At 41.9% G+C, this 17,918-nt stretch overlaps 1 protein-coding gene across 6 annotated transcripts in view; it reads right to left on the bottom strand.

The window, feature by feature from the left end:
• LOC108430361 (citron Rho-interacting kinase) overlaps nucleotides 1–16,368 on the bottom strand; it is a 73,344-nt gene extending 56,976 nt beyond the window's left edge. For 3 of the 6 annotated variants that reach the window (XM_037535915.1, XM_037535916.1, XM_017702812.2), the window contains exon 1: nucleotides 16,069–16,368. The gene's annotated coding sequence lies outside the window, so the exon portion shown is untranslated. The remainder of the gene's footprint in view (nucleotides 1–16,068) is intronic. The other 3 variants (XM_017702815.2, XM_017702817.2, XM_017702813.2) reach the window with 1 other exon arrangement.
• Between the last annotated feature and the right edge of the window lie 1,550 nt (nucleotides 16,369–17,918).

Raw genomic sequence — 17,918 nt, 5'->3', positions numbered from 1 at the left:
CATATGTGCACTGCTCACTGTGAGCCTATCTGTACATCAACACCCTCTCACACACATATCCTGTGTTTCATTTACAGTCACTCTTTTTCTTACAGTGCAAAACTCAGAGACCACCCTTCATTTATTTTACTTCCGGTTAAATGGCCATTAAGTAGAAAATACCCCCACCGGCCACTTTATTAGGTACACCTTGATAGTAAAAGGTCGGACCCCCTTTTGCCTTCAGAACTGCCTTAATTCTTCGTGGCACACTTTCAACAAGGTGTTGGAAACGTTCCTCAGAGATTCTGGTTGGTTATTTGAGTTCCTGTTGCCTTTCTATCATCTGGAACCAGTCTGCCCATTCTCCTCTGACCTCTCACATCAACAAGGCATTTTCGTCCACACAACTGACCGCTCACTGGATATTTCCTCTTTTTCGGACCGTTCTCTGTAAACCCTAGAGATGGTTGTGTGTGAAAATCCCAGTAGATCAGCAGTTTCTGAAATACTCAGACCAGCCCGTCTGGCACCAACAACCACACCACGTTCAAAGTCACTTAAATCCCCTTTCTTCCCCGTTCTGATGCTCGGTCTGCACTTCAGCAAGTTGTCTTGACCACCTCTACATGCCTAAATGCGTTGAGTTGCAGCCGTGTGATTGGCTGATTAGCTGTTTGTGTTAACAAGCAACTGAACAGGTACCTAATAAAGTGGCCAGTGAGTGTGTGTGTATTATAAAATACTTTTTTAGTATCAGAAAAACACATTTACACAGAAGCCACAATTAAATATAATATCATATTTTTCAGTATTTTGTGTGTCCATCCTTTGCCTTTATTACAGCGATCATTCTTTCAGGAGGCTCACTTTCAACTGTAAAAAGAAATCTGCAGGGATATTCTACCACACCTTCAAAGCTCAGACTGAGAAGATGGTGGCATTTTCTGCTTCTCATGATCCAAATAATCCCAAATGCATTCATTGCTCTGAGAACACCAGCAGCGTATTTATTTGATTTCCAAATGTTCTTTTGTCCATTATTTTTTCTCAGTAATGGCTTCTTAACCACTACACATCCTTTCAGACCCATAGCACCAAGGTGTCTTCTCACAGTGGAAGGATGGACAAACACCTGTGGATGTTTTTCAGATCTGAAAGATGAAAGCTGTAAGTATGGTGTATCTGACTGTAACAGTTTTGGTGGTCCAGCACATCTTGTGCAGTTTTTAGAAATCCCATTTTCTTCATATGTTTAATTTTTTTTTATGAATTCTGGAAACTTGTGTTTTTCCCCAACTTCCCTTTCCCTTTCCCCTTTCTAATGTGAGTGGATCTTCTATCTAATCTCCCCAGAAATATCTCCTGATATGAATAACTTGTACTTTATGGCTGTTTTGCGTGAATACTAAGAGAGTGATCCCTGACTTTTGTACAGCATGGTATTTATATTTATATAATTATTGACTGTAGCCCATCTGTTACTGCACTATTTAAGACCACTGCTAATGAGATATTAGATATCAGAGGAGTGATACTAACATAATAGTGCCATATTAGTGTGTGTTGCGCTGGAATGAGTGCATTAGATACAGCAGGGTTGCACTTCTTGTGTTAAGAATAGCCCACTAAGCAAAAATATCCAGCCAAGAGGGGTTTTACAGCTCATTCAGAGCAGCACATGCACTGCCATGCCACTACCATGTCACAGACACTGCTGTGCTGAGAATGGTCCACCACCCAGCACCACCCATCTGGTCAGCATTTACATTTACAGCATTGGGCAAATGCGCTAATAAAAACTGTGAGGCGCCTAGAACCAATCACATACCAATCGAAAGAGGGGATCACAGAGTTTCTGACTGTCACCTGAAGACGGCCTCCTTCAGTGTGCAGGGAGATCACAACCACTGAACAGAAAGTGCTTTAAGCTCTCCACTTCAATAAGAGTGAATCCATCATAACAGTGCAACGTGATTTTCAGCAGTGAACCTCCAACAGCTCAGAGCATTCGTCACTGGTTCCACAACACTGGATGATCTCTGAAATCGCACTGAAGAAGCCGTCAGTACAGTGACAGCTGACATGCTCAATTGAGTATGGGATGAATTTGACTATGGCGTTGATGTTGTCTGGAGATCATATTGAGCACTTGTAAAATTACATAAACTTTTATTCTCACTTAAAGCATTTACAATTTACTGCATTGTTTTGTAATGGTTCACAAGTGAATTAAATCATCTTGACATTGGATGAATCGTTTTGAATCACCCTGTATTACTGTATAGACTGGTGAGCTTGGAAACAGAAACCGAGGGCAGCAAATGTTGCCCACTAAGCTGTATCAATCACCCTGGGCTATAACAATAAGATAATCCTTTTTAGTCCCACAACGGGGAAATCCACAGTAACATAGCAGCAGAGGGATAGCAAGACAAAGAAGTAACAAGAAGAGATTCAACAAATGGGTTACAGTCAGTAATCGTATAGGTGGCCAATAAGTGTGGTTTACAGGCTGATCAATATATTGATTGGCCAATAATATTGTCCATGGTTTTATCTGTATATGTGAAAATTTGTGATATAAAAAATGTAAACAAGTGGTTACAACCAGGGGAACCCAATGCGAATCACCCCCTATAACAACAATATAGGCTGAATTGGTGATTTTGAATACATCATGCATTGGCCCTCCATCCATCCATCCATCCATCCATTATCTTCTGCTTCTCCAGGGTCGGGTCACGGGGGCAGCATCCTAAGCAATGAGGCGCACACCTCCCTTTCCTGAGCCACTTCCACTAGCTCTCCAAGGGGGATTCCGAGGCGCTCCCAGGCCAGCTGGGCGATATAGTCAGGCCAGCGTGTCCTGGGTCTTCCCCGGGAGGGAGGCGTCCAGGAGGCTTCCTAACCAGATGCCCGAACCACCTCAGCTGGCTCCTCTCGACGTGAAGAAGCAGCGGCTCTACTCCGAGTCCCTCCTGGATGGCCGAACTTCTCACCCTATCTCTAAGGGAGAGTCCAGACACCCTGCGGAGGAAACTCATTTCGGCCGCTTGTATTCGCGATCTTATTCTTTCGGTCATTACCCAAAACTCATGACCATAGGTGAGGGTGGGAACGTAGATCGACCGGTAAATCGAGAGCCTTGCCTTATGGCTCAGCTCTTTCTTTACCACAACAGACCGGTAAAGAGCCCGCATCACTGCTGACCCAGCACCAATCCGCCTGTCGATCTCCCGCTCCCTTGTACCATCACTCGTGAACAAGACCACGAGATACTTAAACTCCTCCACTTGAGGCAAGAGCCTATCCCCGACCCAGAGAGGGCACTCCACCCTTTTCCGCCTGAGAACCATGGTCTCGGATTTAGAGGTACTGATTCTCATCCTGGCCGCTTCACACTCATTGGCCCTGATGTCTGCGGTTTTTAGTTCACTTGTATTCAGTTGAATTACGCTTGTATTTAAACTATGGAAGTAATAGAAAACTGCTTTTGTTTCAGTGTTAAGTTTTGGATGGAAAGGGTTAAATTCTTAAAACACCCAGCAGAAAATTGGCATATCAGGAATTGTTTTTTTTTTCTGTGGTATCTAGGTAGACATAGCTAAGCAAACGTTGTTGTTTGGGACTTTCAAGACTTCAAGCCCAAACATGATAAACTAACGCCATGATCATATTTGATTTTCAACAGGCAGGACCAATGGTGTGAGAACACATCACTCCAGGCCTTCTGGAAGTCCCAGATACATCACTTACTGTGAACACAAGCAGCAGCCTAATGAATTGGTTGTGAAAAAAAGGAAAAACATACTCTAATGCATCTATTACAAGCTTTAAATAAAACATTAAATGTCTTTTAAAAGTGTCAGCTGCTGAATAAAATTCTCATGCCATTAGTTCAGCACTAACTAACCACTAGAATCCTACAGGGACAGTAACAGAGGTTAGTAATAATGTAGAGGTAGATTTTTCCCCATGTTTGGACCGAGTTAACATTTATGGCCCTCACTGAAGGCATAGCTCTAATAGTCATGAGAATAATCATGTTATAACACAAAAAGCTCCACCCCAGTGCTACAATAATTACACTCACCAGCCACTTTATTAGGTATACTAGTAACACTCCTTTGCCAGATAACACATTATATATAGTGGAATCCATTGTTTTCTGTGCCACTAGTTGCCACAGAACCTTAAAGCATAATACACTCACCAGCCACTTTATTAGGTACAGTGCTAGCTAACCTTGCTAGTAAAAGGTTGGACCCCATTTTGCCTTCAGAACTGTCTTAATTCTTCATGGCACACTTTCAACAAGGTGTTGGAAACGTTCCTCAGAGATTTTGGTTGGTTGTTTGAGTTCCTGTTGCCTTTCTATCATCTGGAACCAGTCTGCCCATTCTCCTCTGACCTCTCACATCAACAAGGCATTTTCGTCCACACAACTGACACTCACTGGATATTTCCTCTTTTTCGGACCGTTCACTGTAAACCCTAGAGATGGTTGTGTGTGAAAATCCCAGTAGATCAGCAGTTTCTGAAATACTCAGACCAGCCCGTCTGGCACCAACAACCATGCCACGTTCAAAGTCACTTAAATCCCCTTTCTTCCCCGTTCTGATGCTCGGTCTGCACTTCAGCAAGTTGTCTTGACCACCTCTACATGCCTAAATGCACTGAGTTGCAGCCATGTGATTGGCTGATTAGCCATTTGTGTTAACAAGCAATTGAACAGTGAGTTTCTGTTTATTTGAGTTTATTAGTGTTACAACTGAAATTGTAAATGAAAAAATATATCAGGTCATTTTATATTGGAATTTTTATCCTCTAAAATCGGTATCATCCATACATTTTTCATATTGATTAGGCCCTAATGTAACAATGCAGTTGTAACCGATAAACTGGTAACTCCTGGTACTATAATGACAAGCGGAGATGTTAAAGTCTTTAAAATCTCTAAAATACTGCAGTGTGCAGACAGAACACGGCCCTTAGACACACCTCATAGGCTCCACTTTATCACTGTCAAATTATTTTATCTGTCAAGTCATTTACAAAATTCATAGTCAGTATGTTATTATTATATTGTATATATATTATACCCATGTTTACCTGAGTAATAAGCTGTCGAGCAAACCACAGGGCACTCGCTTTCTATCTCCCTCTTGCTGTTGCTCTCTCAGGATTCTCCTTAGAACAGTCATTTTCAGACAGTACTGTCAGTATGAGTGTAACTCCTATCAACCTGAACCACACCAAACATCGAAGACGTAGCAGTTCGTGTGTAATCTCAGTTCTTTATGACTAACTGGTGGGAAGCCAGTTTTTTAAGCAATTATCATTTTAAGCCCCCACCAAAATATTCTAACTTTCTAGCCGATCACCTCTGGAAGCCTATGTTTGCCAAGATTACATCATCATATGCAGACAGGAATTCAAAATGGGAACATACATCTGAAGCCAGCTGGATGTATAATTCAGCGACTAGCAAAGCAACACCGTTTTTCAGAGAAAAACACGCTCTCGTTTCCATCCCCTGCTGACTGGGTCTAATCTCTGCAGGAACCTTCACAAGCACAATTTTACAGAAGCACTGGGGGAAATCGAACTGGAAATACGTACTGGCTAAGCAAAGCTCAGACCAAAATCAGAATCTTTATTTTTGTTGCTGTCAGTGTCAACAGAAATACCAAATGTACCACAGACGATATCTCTCTGAAAATAAACAGCTGTAATATGAACAGCTACATTGTTGCCAAATAACCTATTTTCACATAGTCATGTTCTTGACTTTTTATGTAGAAATAAGTAAACCCAACCTCTGCAGATAACTATGCAAGAAAAACATTTTCTTAATGCACTGTTTACTTAAAATAAACAAAACACAAACAGTAACTGTACTCTGTTCAAACATTTGGACCCTACTAAGTCAGTACTTCATAGTAACACTCCTTTGCCAGATAACACATTATATTTAGTGGAATCCATTCTTCCATCTATCTGTGCAATGTTTTCTGTGCCACTAGTTGCCACAGAACATTAAAGCATAATGCACTCAACCTATTTTCACATAGTCATGTTCTTGACTTTTTATGTAGAAATAAGTAAACCCAACCTCTGCAGATAACTATGCAAGAAAAACATTTTCTTAATGCACTGTTTACTTAAAATAAACAAAACACAAACAGTAACTGTACTCTGTTCAAACATTTGGACCCTACTAAGTCAGTACTTCATAGTAACACTCCTTTGCCAGATAACACATTATATTTAGTGGAATCCATTCTTCCATCTATCTGTGCAATGTTTTCTGTGCCACTAGTTGCCACAGAACATTAAAGCATAATGCACTCAATGGCCACTTTATTAGGTACAGTGCTAGCTAACCTTGCTAGTAAAAGGTTGGACCCCCTTTTGCCTTCAGAACTGCCTTAATTCTTCATGGCACACTTTCAACAAGGTGTTGGAAACGTTCCTCAGAGATTCTGGTTGGTTGTTTGAGTTCCTGTTGTCTTTCTATCATCTGGAACCAGTCTGCCCATTCTCCTCTGACCTCTCACATCAACAAAGGCATTTTTGTCCACACAACTGACCGCTCACTGGATATTTCCTCTTTTTTTCTGACCGTTCTCTGTAAACCCTAGAGATGGTTGTGCATGAAAATCCCAGCAGATCAGCAGTTTCTGAAATACTCAGATCAGCCCGTCTGGCACCAACAACCACGCCACGTTCAAAGTCACTTAAATGCCCTTTCTTCCCCATTCTGATGCTCGGTCTGCACTTCAGCAAGTTGTCTTGACCACCTCTACATGCCTAAATGCATTGAGTTGCGGCCGTGTGATTGGCTGATTAGCTATGTGTGTTAACAAGCAACTGAACAGTGGTCGGTGAGTGTAGGTCTACCCTATGCCTAACAGTTGGTAAGGTGTTCTTTTCATCAAATGCAGCTGCTTTTGTTCTCCAAACATACCTTTGGTGAGAGTCTACCTTTAACCACAGATGCTGACTTTTGTGAGGAGGTTAGTCTTTGCAGATCATATTAAGATTAAGTGACCCTTATTAGTCGCACAATGAGGAAATCCACAATCTAACCCATGCGTACAGTGAAACACCACATACACACTACTGAAGACACACACTAGGTTCCCTAACCTCCAGCCCACGACTGCCCCCAGAATGGTGCACGACAATTCCTGTGTCATCTGAACCTTCCTGCAGGTCCTTTGTAGTCATATGGATATTCTGATTTGTCTTTCAGGCCAGCATATGAGCTGTTCTGAGTTTCTTGGTCTTCTAGATCTTGACTTGACTTCCACAGTTACCCTTAACTGCCATTTTGGACAATGGAAATTGCAAGCTGGAAGTGCTTTGATACCTTTTTATAGCCTTCCCCTGCTTTGTAGGAATCAATTAGCTTATTTTTATTTATGATCCTTAGTCAGCTCTATCCATCATTGGAACTGTCATCAGCAAACAATTTGTAATGACAATTCTTGACCTGCATAACAAGCCCTAACAAGTCAATTATGGCCCAACAATTTCTGAGTCTTTACAACTGGACGACTTTTGCACATACCACAAATAACTATTTTATTAATATTAAAAAAATAATATTTTAAGTCTATTAAATATATGGCTAGTGCATTAACTTGCAAATGTTTTAATAGTTTGCTGCAGAGGTCGTGTTTCCTTCTTTTCATTTACAAAAACATCAAAACATGTAATTTAGTCAGGGGTGCCAAAATTTTGCAAAGAATGGTATATGCAGATTTGGGGGCAGTCGTGGGCTGGAGGTTAGGGAACAAGCCTCGTGACCGGAAGGTCGCTGGTTCGATCCCCAGTGCCGACAGCACATGACTGAGGTGTCCTTGAGCAAGACACCTAACCCCCAACTCTTCCCGGGGCGCTGCGGATTGGGCTGCCCACCGCGCCGGGCAAGTGTGCTCATTGCCCCCTAGTGTGTGTGTGCTCACTAGAGTGTATTTGGTGTTTCACTTCACAGATGGGTTAAATGCAGAGGTGAAATTTCCCCTTTGAGGGACTAATAAGGCTCACTTAATAATAAATAGGTACAGGTATAAAATGCTACTGCACATTTGCATCGTAGATTGGGCTTTGAAGGGTGGAACAGTAAGAAAGTTATCAGAAAGGCTGATGCTTTTTTCTTACTGAGAATAAAATCTCACTGCTGCTTTTTTTTTACCACATAGCTTTTGGTAAGAAAGTTAGGACAGCTAATGTAACAAATCTATTTGCACATTTAAAAACCACTCAAAGTCTGATGACTCCAAGGCTTGGTAATACAACACTGAACAAAATGTCCACAAGAATGTTTAGACACTGCCTCTGCATGGACTTGAACCAAAGTGCAAACCACTTTGGATCCAGGTACAGAGTCTATGCGCAGGAAGTCTCCTGGGCTTTGATTGACATTTTCTGTAATTGAAGTGGCTTGACAACAACAGGGAACTGTTTTGAGTGATCCACTCTCACACAGATTTGCAACACTTAAATGGCATGAGTTATCACAGTCAAAAGCCGTTGTCTGCTGTTGCGTCAAATAAACTGTGGACTACTTATTGAACCATTTTTTTAGGCACTGTTTAATGTGACTCAAATTCTGCTTCTGATTCTCTTATTCTTCCCATTCTGGGACACTTTTAAGGCTCATTAAAGGACTTTGAGCATAACTCAGCTAAAACAGTAAACGCTCCTTTTACCATTCAGAGAATCTTTTCTTTCAAAGGCAATTTAGGCCCATCACAGACATTATTCATGTGAATGTTAAGCACAGTCTGTGAATAGCCAAGTGATGATTAAATGGAATTTCAGTATGGTGGGTGAAGTTTTTTGCAATATTAGGTATATTAATTATATTTTAATGGGAAAGTTACAGAATGCTGAATTCTTAATTAAGAATGTTGGGGCTACTAGGCATTATGATTCTGAAACATGGCTGAGCTCTGAAGAATGGCTTCCTACTGTAAAACTAGTGCACTATTTTGGTATGTGGGCCTTTATTTTATGAGCTGTGTAGTGTAGTAGGTATGATGGGCCATCAAGACAAGGGAAAAATTTCTTGTTCTTGATTCTTTATGCTCAGTGTATTTTTTCTAAACACAGTTTAGGCTAAGCAAAAAATAAGCGTGAAATTGAATTTCACTTGCATGTCCCTTATGTCCAAACATACCGCGAAACATGACGTGTGACAAATTAAAGGAAAACGCAGATACAGATTATTCTTGAACGGTTGCACTATTTAATCCTGCAGTCTTTCACAGTGTGGTGAACCCCTCCTCTTTACTTATGAAAGACTGAAAGCCTCTCTAGGATGTTTTTTTATATATCGCTGTTGTCGGAAGAAAACATTGTATCTCCAAAATGGTAACTTTACAGGGGAAGGAAAAAACATACTTTACTTTTAATGTAAGGTCATTCATCACGAAATTTACACACAATATAAAGGGTAATAGGTATTTTCAAATTATGTCAAAAACTGAAAAATGTCAAAAATGGAGATACGAGATTTTCTCCCAACAGCAGCGATATGAAATCATGTTACTGACCTGTTGCCAACTAACCACCAGGAGTTTTTTAGCATTACACAACTTTACCAGTCTTTTTTTGCCTGTCTTTTTTTGGAACGTATTATTGGCGTCAAATTCAAAATGGGCATACATTTTTCAAAAGCCAACAAAATTTCTCAGTTTCAACATTTGATGTGTTGTCTATGTATTATTTTCAATTAAATATAGGGTTTAAATCATTTTCTCACGATTGGCCCCTCCCAGTCCTTCATGTGCTTTTGTTTTGGTTTGGTCTTGTCCATGTGCTTTCTTTGTTTTGATTCTTCCCTGTTCTGACCCCTTGTTTCTTGACTCCGCCCTTGATTGTTTTCACCTGTGTTATCCACCTGTATATTGTTAACCCTCGTTGTTTCCTGGTATTTAAGCCCTGTGTTTTCCCCTGTTAGTTTGCTCGTCTTTATTTGGTCTTGTATTTTAGGGTATTCTATGTAGTGTATTGTATTGTTTAGGGTCGTTCTTCCGGCATCTGTCGTGTGTTATGTCTGTCCCTCGTTCTCTCCGTGTTGGCTCATCGACCCTGCACTATCTAGCTTCTCTCAGTGAGTACGTCCGCCTCATCATCGCTCCCCAGCATTACACATTTGCACATCGTTGAATTTTGTTTTTGTTTACATTTTGCACAGCATCCCAACTTTTTTGGAAACAGGGTTGTATTTGGATTATACCATCCAGCATTATCGACTAATGGTGCAAGCTCACATTAAACACCAGTATTAACAGATTAGGCCCTAACAGGGACCAGTATTAATTATGAATCTAGCCTGATTTCTGCTAAGCACATAATACAGATTTTCTGATCGTTCGAAATTATTGAACTCACTGTCATCAATATCTATCAGCTGACTGAGCAAATAATTAAATAAATAAAATAAATACGGGCAGACCTATGTACACAATGAAATCAATAAAATAGTTGAAAATGTTTATATAGGGCCAAAATAAGGAAAGCAAGTTGTTCAGGGCACAGGGATGGTGATCTAGGGGAAGTTAGTTGACAGGTATGAGGTCAAGACGGCAAAAGGAAAAGACCTAATTGATTCTGAATGATGGGTCTTGGCTATTGGGGCACAAACGACCAGTCATAAAACGTCCCAACTGGCTAGTTTTGGAAGACGAACAGTGACTAAAGTGACAGCTATATTTAGATCTATGGGAATGCAATCACATAATACACACTTATAAATGGTGGTTCTTCAAGGGTTCTTTAGTAAAGAAAATGGTTCTATATAGAACCATGAACATTCAAAGAACCCTACCCATGCTTACAGGGTTCTTTGCATTGTGAAAGGGTTCTTCAAATTGATGGGGAATGTGCTGCAGGTGACTCTATATAGTATCAAAAAGCGTTCTTCTACTGTCACAATGAAAGGCTTGTTACAATAGAAGAACCGTTTTTGGTGGTATATAGAACCATCTGCGGCACATTCTCCACCAATTTAAAGAACCCTTTTATAATGGTAAATCCTTTTAATCATGCAAAGGGTTCTTTGAGTGTTCATGGTTCGCTATAGAACCATTTGTTTTACTAAAAAACCTTGAAGAACCATAATTTTAGGTGTGTAGGTCTGGCTCAAATGCTGCCTTTCAATTAACATGTTATGTGTCAGGATAAAACAGAATATAAGATGTGAGAATAAGTTAAGTGATACTTTATTAATCCCACAAACTGGGAAATTCCACCTCCGTGTTTAACCCATCCTTGAAGTGAAACACCACATACACACTAGTGAATACACACACACACTAGGGGGCAGTGAGCACACTTGCCTGGAGCGGTGGGCAGCCCTATCCACAGCACCCGGGGAGCAGCTAGGGGTTAGGTGTCTTGCTCAAGGACACGTGCTGTCGGCCCTGGGGATTGAACCGGCAACCTTCTGGTCACAGGGCCAGTTCCCTAAACCTCCAGCCCACGACTGCCCCCAATATCACATATCAGTGCAGAATGAGATCAGACTGTCAGTAAGAACAGTCCATCCACAACTACAGAGAGATGGATATCACAGCAGAGCTGCGCTTCATAAACCCTGCATTACAAAGACAAACACGCATTTGCCAGTCAGTGGTGTAAATACCAAGCGCAAGCACCGCTCTACAGAGACACAGAAAAGAGTGATATGGTCAGGTGAGTCATCTGTAAGCATATTCTTCAGATGTGGGCGCAGGCATGTGTGACATACACAAACAGAACAACACAGGCCTGAAGGCCTGACACCTACAGTGAGGGCATCCAGTGGTCAAACTCGGTCAAACAAAGATGGCCATCAAAACACCAACTGAGGGAAAATCTGTTAGAGGAAATGTGTTTAATCCCTCCAGTACACTTACAGGGACTGGAAAAAATGCCAAGGGGGACTGGAGCAGTGCTGCCACTTCATGTTGGTTTTTCCACTCATTTGTCACCCACCTGTATAAGAGTGACACAATCAGTAGACTTTAACCCCTTAAACTCTAGCTTAATTATCCAGGATTTACTAATGAAATTTTACTTTTCAGTAGCGAGTTAGAATTATTCAGTAATACAAACATTCTTTTTTGGGTGACTTTGAGAAGAGCTCCAGTTCAAAACTAAAGTAGAAAACTGTAAATTTAGTATTTTTTGTTTTTTGGTGGGCCATTCTTTTAATGCCCCTATAGATCTTGACTTGTTAATAACGGTCTGGCCCTGGACCTACGCTTTGCGTCTGCTGTAAAAAGCACTATAGGAATAAAACTAAATTAAACCGCATTTATAACTAGCAATGTGCTTTTCCTGTGGGAAATGCAGCGATTGTACAGTATAAGCAGTTGCTCGGGTGTTGCTGGACAGTTACTATAGTATTTAAGGTAGTTCTAAATATGCTGATAAGTGGTTGTTATGGTATCCCAGGGGGTTGCTAGGTGGTTGCTATGGTATCCATAAATGGTTGCGAGGGTGTTGCTATGGTATGGGAAAAACTGTCACTCAATGAATTTCAATGATTTCCTTTATACACGATTTTCGTTCAAACAACTGTATTCAGCACACTGCTGCCAATCAGACCCAACACTCCGGACTTAGAATGGTGTCGATGTCTCAAAAGCCATGGGACAAGTTAGCGGACAAAAATAAAAACAAAAACAACATAAATACTGTCATATAATTAAAGTTTCACACTGCTTTACAATGTTCCATCACTAAATAAAACCTGGATCCATCCTTTACGGAGAGTGTAGAGCTTCTGTAGCATATTTTAGTACAGTAGGCTTATTTAGTATAGAGGGTTTCAGTAGAGATCATAGAGACTTTGTGTGGAGAGTCTGAGTACAGAGGAACTTTATACACTCACCGGCCACTTTATTAGGTAGTAAAAGGTTGGACCCCCTTTTGCCTTCAGAACTGCCTTAATTCTTCGTGGCACACTTTCAACAAGGTGTTGGAAACGTTCCTCAGAGATTTTGGTTGGTTATTTGAGTTCCTGTTGCCTTTCTATCATCTGGAACCAGTCTGCCCATTCTCCTCTGACCTCTCACATCAACAAGGCATTTTCGTCCACACAACTGACCGCTCACTGGATATTTCCTCTTTTTCGGACCGTTCTCTGTAAACCCTAGAGATGGTTGTGTATGAAAATCCTAGCAGATCAGCAGTTTCTGAAATACTCAGACCAGCCCGTCTGGCACCAACAACCACGCCACGTTCAAAGCCCCTTAAATCCCCTTTCTTCCCCATTCTGATGCTCGGTCTGCACTTCAGCAAGTTGTCTTGACCACCTCTACATGTCTAAATGCACTGAGTTGCGGCCATGTGATTGGCTGACTAGATATGTGTCTGATTAGCTGTTTGTGTTAACAAGCAGTTGAACAGGTGTACCTAATAAAGTGGCTGGTGAGTGTATAAACTATGTTGGCCACTGACACATCCTGACAGGTGTAATAACTGAGATTAAGTTGAGTCGTAGACGTTGTGTCACAGACCTGTTGACAGTACTGGGGTGGTCGGTACCTCAGAGCACAAGCGTGTAAACCCGGCAAACGTCATTAAAACCGGGATTTCTGCCTCGCCTGACACTTTCAAGCAGTTGCACTTTAAGCTCCCGTCCTTCGCTCGTCTCTCCGGTCACGACGTGAACGTTTTTGCCTCGGTCTCAGTCACGACTCCAGCTAAGAGACCTGTGCGGTGGTCATATCCATTAAAAACACCACTTTCTTCCTCCGACACGTCTGGGGAGCGTCTTTTGCCTCCAAAGCGGATCAGTTGGCCGGTGAAGCTGACAGGAAAGACGCTGGGGGATTAACATCACGACTCGCATTAGCGTCTCGCCCTGAGCAAATTCCTGACAAGACTGGATTTATCGCGGGTTATCACGACTGTACACACAATGGCCCGTCCACTAGTCTGGACAGAAGCGCTGACACAACGTTCAGATAAACCCACTTCTCAAAATGCCCTCGTCAGACTCCGACCAGGTGTGTCCTCTCACACTAGAGGATGTGCCTTAGACAAGCAGCCTGATCTAAATTAGAAACTAACAGCAGTAACCGACTAATATCAGGGCCGTGTTCAACCAAACGCTCCCGCTGGAGCGCAGCTGAGGCGCAGAGGCTCTGCGCAGAGAGACGAAAACGCAGAGAATCTGAGTAGCTTAGTGATGGGTGGGCTGGGAAAAGACACAGGCAGACAAGAGCTCTTCCTAAAGCTCATACCGTCAGAACATCAAACCCCGGATTAAAAGGGCTTGTGACACCAGTGGCTGCGTTCTGCAGAAAACCAGTCATCTGAGCGACTTGCCTGAGTTGGAGCCAGAGACGCACTCCTTCTTATTCCTTTCCTCAAACGCAGCATTAAGCAGTCCTGTCAACTGTTGCTTACTGTTAAATCAAAGCAATGTGAACAAGCCACTTTGAGCCTGTCTGTCTGTGTTTCTTCATATCTAGAGATACATCAGTGCTATAACATCTCTGTACCTGAGGTTATATTAAAGGGGAATTCCACTGATGGTTCAAAAAATTCGGAATAATTCGATCGTGTAGAGCGTATCCAGTCATCCAGAGTGTTTTTATGCTAAACGATTCGTTGTGGAGAAATTCATCTACTTGGATTTCTTTACAGTGGTGGTTATAGGAACCAGGTGCTGCGATGTGTACAGTTCAGTTATAGCTATTTCATTTACCATCCGATAGTCTACACCTCTCTTGAGTTTTATAAGTAATGCTGAGAATGTAAAACAGAGATAGTGGTTGGGATAGTGTAGTGGTTAACACCTCTGCCTTCTACACGATAGACTGGGGTTCAATCCCCACCTGGGTGAACACACTATACCAATAAGAGTCCTTGGGCAAGACTCCTAACACTGCCTTGGCCTACCTGTGTAAAAAAAAAAAAAGATCAAATTGTAAGTCGCTCTGGACAAGAGTATCAGCCAAATGCCGTAAATGTAAATAACTGGGGGAAAATAAATGCCACGAATGGCTTAAAAAAAGTCAAAGTCGCAAAACTTTTGTAAAACAATATTCCTGACATCAGGCAGTGTATTCACGACCATGTCATTTAATAGTGATGTAGCTTTTAGAAGTGTTCTGATGTCTGGTTCTTATCGCCACCATTGAGAACAATACGGATTCTGGACGTTTCTGTAGAACGGTCGATTTCACATTAATCGTCTTTGACTTACTTTGTTTTCCTGTGAATGATTCAATTAAGCGAAAGCTCTGATACATGGAAATGAATATCCCTTTAAGAGACAGATAGAGAGATTGAAATAGAGAGAGAGTTGGGGGGGCTGTAAAGATATGCTGTTTCCATAGAAATAAGTCTCATCCGTCAGTCGTCACCTTAGCTCCTTATACTGCTCTTTTCCTGATGCATTCCTTACCCACTCCCACTACACCCACATACAGTACTTTTCCATCTCATCATACTCTATGGGCAGCTGGTCCAGTCTTTCAAAAACACTGCATGCAAGCAAAGCAACAGAACAACATGTTGGCTCTAATCATCCAAACAGAAACATTTCTATTTCTACTCTGGTACAGTAGATACTTCTGTTGTATTCTATGGAATATCCTATTGCACTACATTGTGCCATAGAGATGCATTGGCTTAGATCAATATGGGAAAAAACATCAGTGGACAGATGAAGAGTAAACAAAGTAGCAGTTATCTATTCTCCAGCATCAGTGTCGTGACACATAGTGTGCACCACGCCTCCAACAGTGCAAGCACCTGTGCTGGCAGTCTCACTCACAATTTCTCATCTCCTGCCTGATCTACGCCTGTCCGAGACGCCAGCTGCACCGAGCTTGAGCCTGACCGATCTGTCCGCGTCTCCACAGCGATGTTAAAGCCGTTACAGATGAATTCCCAGTCAGCATGCACAATTAACCATGCAAATAAACATTGGACACTCTCTCCCACACAAACACCCACACGTGCAGCAGCCTCTATCTGAATCAATAATGCAGCTGGCCAGTTCTTCTGTTAACTCTGTTGATTGACTCCCAAACCGGAGTACTTATTTGGACGTGCCTAAAAGTGGCTTACCTTTGCCCAGAGTTCGCTTTAGATTTTGCAGGTCCTCTGAAAAGAAGCCCAAGGGTGGTGGGTCTTCTTCACCATCCATAAGCAGGCAGATGGGCTACTTTGGCTGGACGCTTTCGGAGAAATCATCTTCAGCCTGGAGTGTAGTGTTGTTGAGGAAGATGGAGAAAGAGAAGCTGTGAGCGAGGGAAGAGAGAAGAGAAAGCAGAGGAAGAGGGAGGGAGACACAAACTGCATCCCAGAGTAGAGCAGCAAATCACGCTCACGAGTGCCTCGCTCTCACACACACACACACCCACACACACCCACACACACACACACACACACACACACACACACGCTCTCTGCCTCTCTCTCTCTCTCCCACCCTTCTCTTGCAATGCAGTAGCTCTCTCTCTAATCACAGTAATACATGCAGACTGAGTCACTGCTTAAACTCAGCGCGCTCTCTTTCTCCCGCTTTTTGAACAGGGCATCTATTTTCTCTGTAGGGTCTCCACTTAAAGGAATACTGTAACGTTTTTAAGTCTAACCTCTATCTTCTGCATATGTATCATACAGTCGATTACCACTGACAGCAGTTTTCCAGCTGAGAAAGTAGCAGAATAACTGTTCACTTGAATGAAGTAAATGGGCAGGTGTTTCAGGCTCAGCACCTGTATACTGCCTTCTGCCTTCTTCAAATAGATTGGCAGATGTGTCTGAGAAGATTAGATATAAGATAATCCACTTGCATAAAGAACGGGAAAGTCACATGATAATAAGTGAAAAAAAACTGGAGTTGAAAAAAAATGATGAAAATATAGAAGAAATGTGACTCCTAGCAACCATGCAAAACCTGGCAGACCACCAGAACTGCCATCATCAGTTAAACAGTCCTTATAGTTTTCATCTTTGAGAGAAGAAAATAAAGCTCCATTCTTCAGATCTGAAACATTCCACAGGTGTTTCTGTCCTTCATTCTACTGTGAGAAGACGTTATGGGCCCAAAAGGATGTGATGGATCTGGATGCTGTCAAGAGGAAAAGGAAAAGGAAATGGAGAAAAGAAAAGGAAATTTGCTAATCAAACTGGTGACTGACCACCAGACCTCAATGTCCAATCCGCAATATCATTGAATGTGTTGGGTTTACTAGACTTGTCAGAAGTGAGAAAATACAGCCAAACTCTAAGTCTGAACTTTGGAAAAATATCCCTGCAGAGTAAAAAAAAATGAAAGCAAGGCTTCCTAAAACAATGGAAGCTGTAATAAAGGCAAAAAGGTGGACACAGTCAAGACTGAAAATGTGAAATTATATTTAGTTGATAAGTCTTCTGCAGAATCTTCAGATCAATACAGTATGTTTTGTTTTTTGCTTTTCCTGATAAACAATGAATTTAGAACTATTGGTCACTATGTTTGCACACTGTGAAATCAGACCTCTGCATTTAACCCATCCGTGCATTGAACCACCCACATACACTCACTGGCCACTTTATACTAGCAAAAGGTTGGACCCCCTTTTGTCTTCAGAACTGCTTTAATTCTTCGTGGCACACTTTCAACAAGGTGTTGGAAACGTTCCTCAGAGATTTTGGCTGGTTATTTGAGTTCCTGTTGCCTTTCTATCATCTGGAACCAGTCTGCCCATTCTCCTCTGACCTCTCACATCAGCAAGGCATTTTCATCCACACAACTGACCGCTCACTGGATATTTCCTCTTTTTCTGACCATTCTCTGTAAACCCTAGAGATGGTTGTGCGTGAAAATCCCAGTAGATCAGCAGTTTCTGAAATACTCAGACCAGCCCGTCTGGCACCAACAACCACGCCACGTTCAAAGACCCTTAAATCCCCTTTCTTCCCCATTCTGA

This window comes from Pygocentrus nattereri, chromosome 28 (assembly GCF_015220715.1).
Source record: "Pygocentrus nattereri isolate fPygNat1 chromosome 28, fPygNat1.pri, whole genome shotgun sequence".
In the NCBI taxonomy this organism is placed as follows: domain Eukaryota; kingdom Metazoa; phylum Chordata; class Actinopteri; order Characiformes; family Serrasalmidae; genus Pygocentrus; species Pygocentrus nattereri.
The sequence above is the reverse complement of the archived record's forward strand: the minus strand, read 5'-3'. Positions and strand labels throughout refer to the sequence as shown.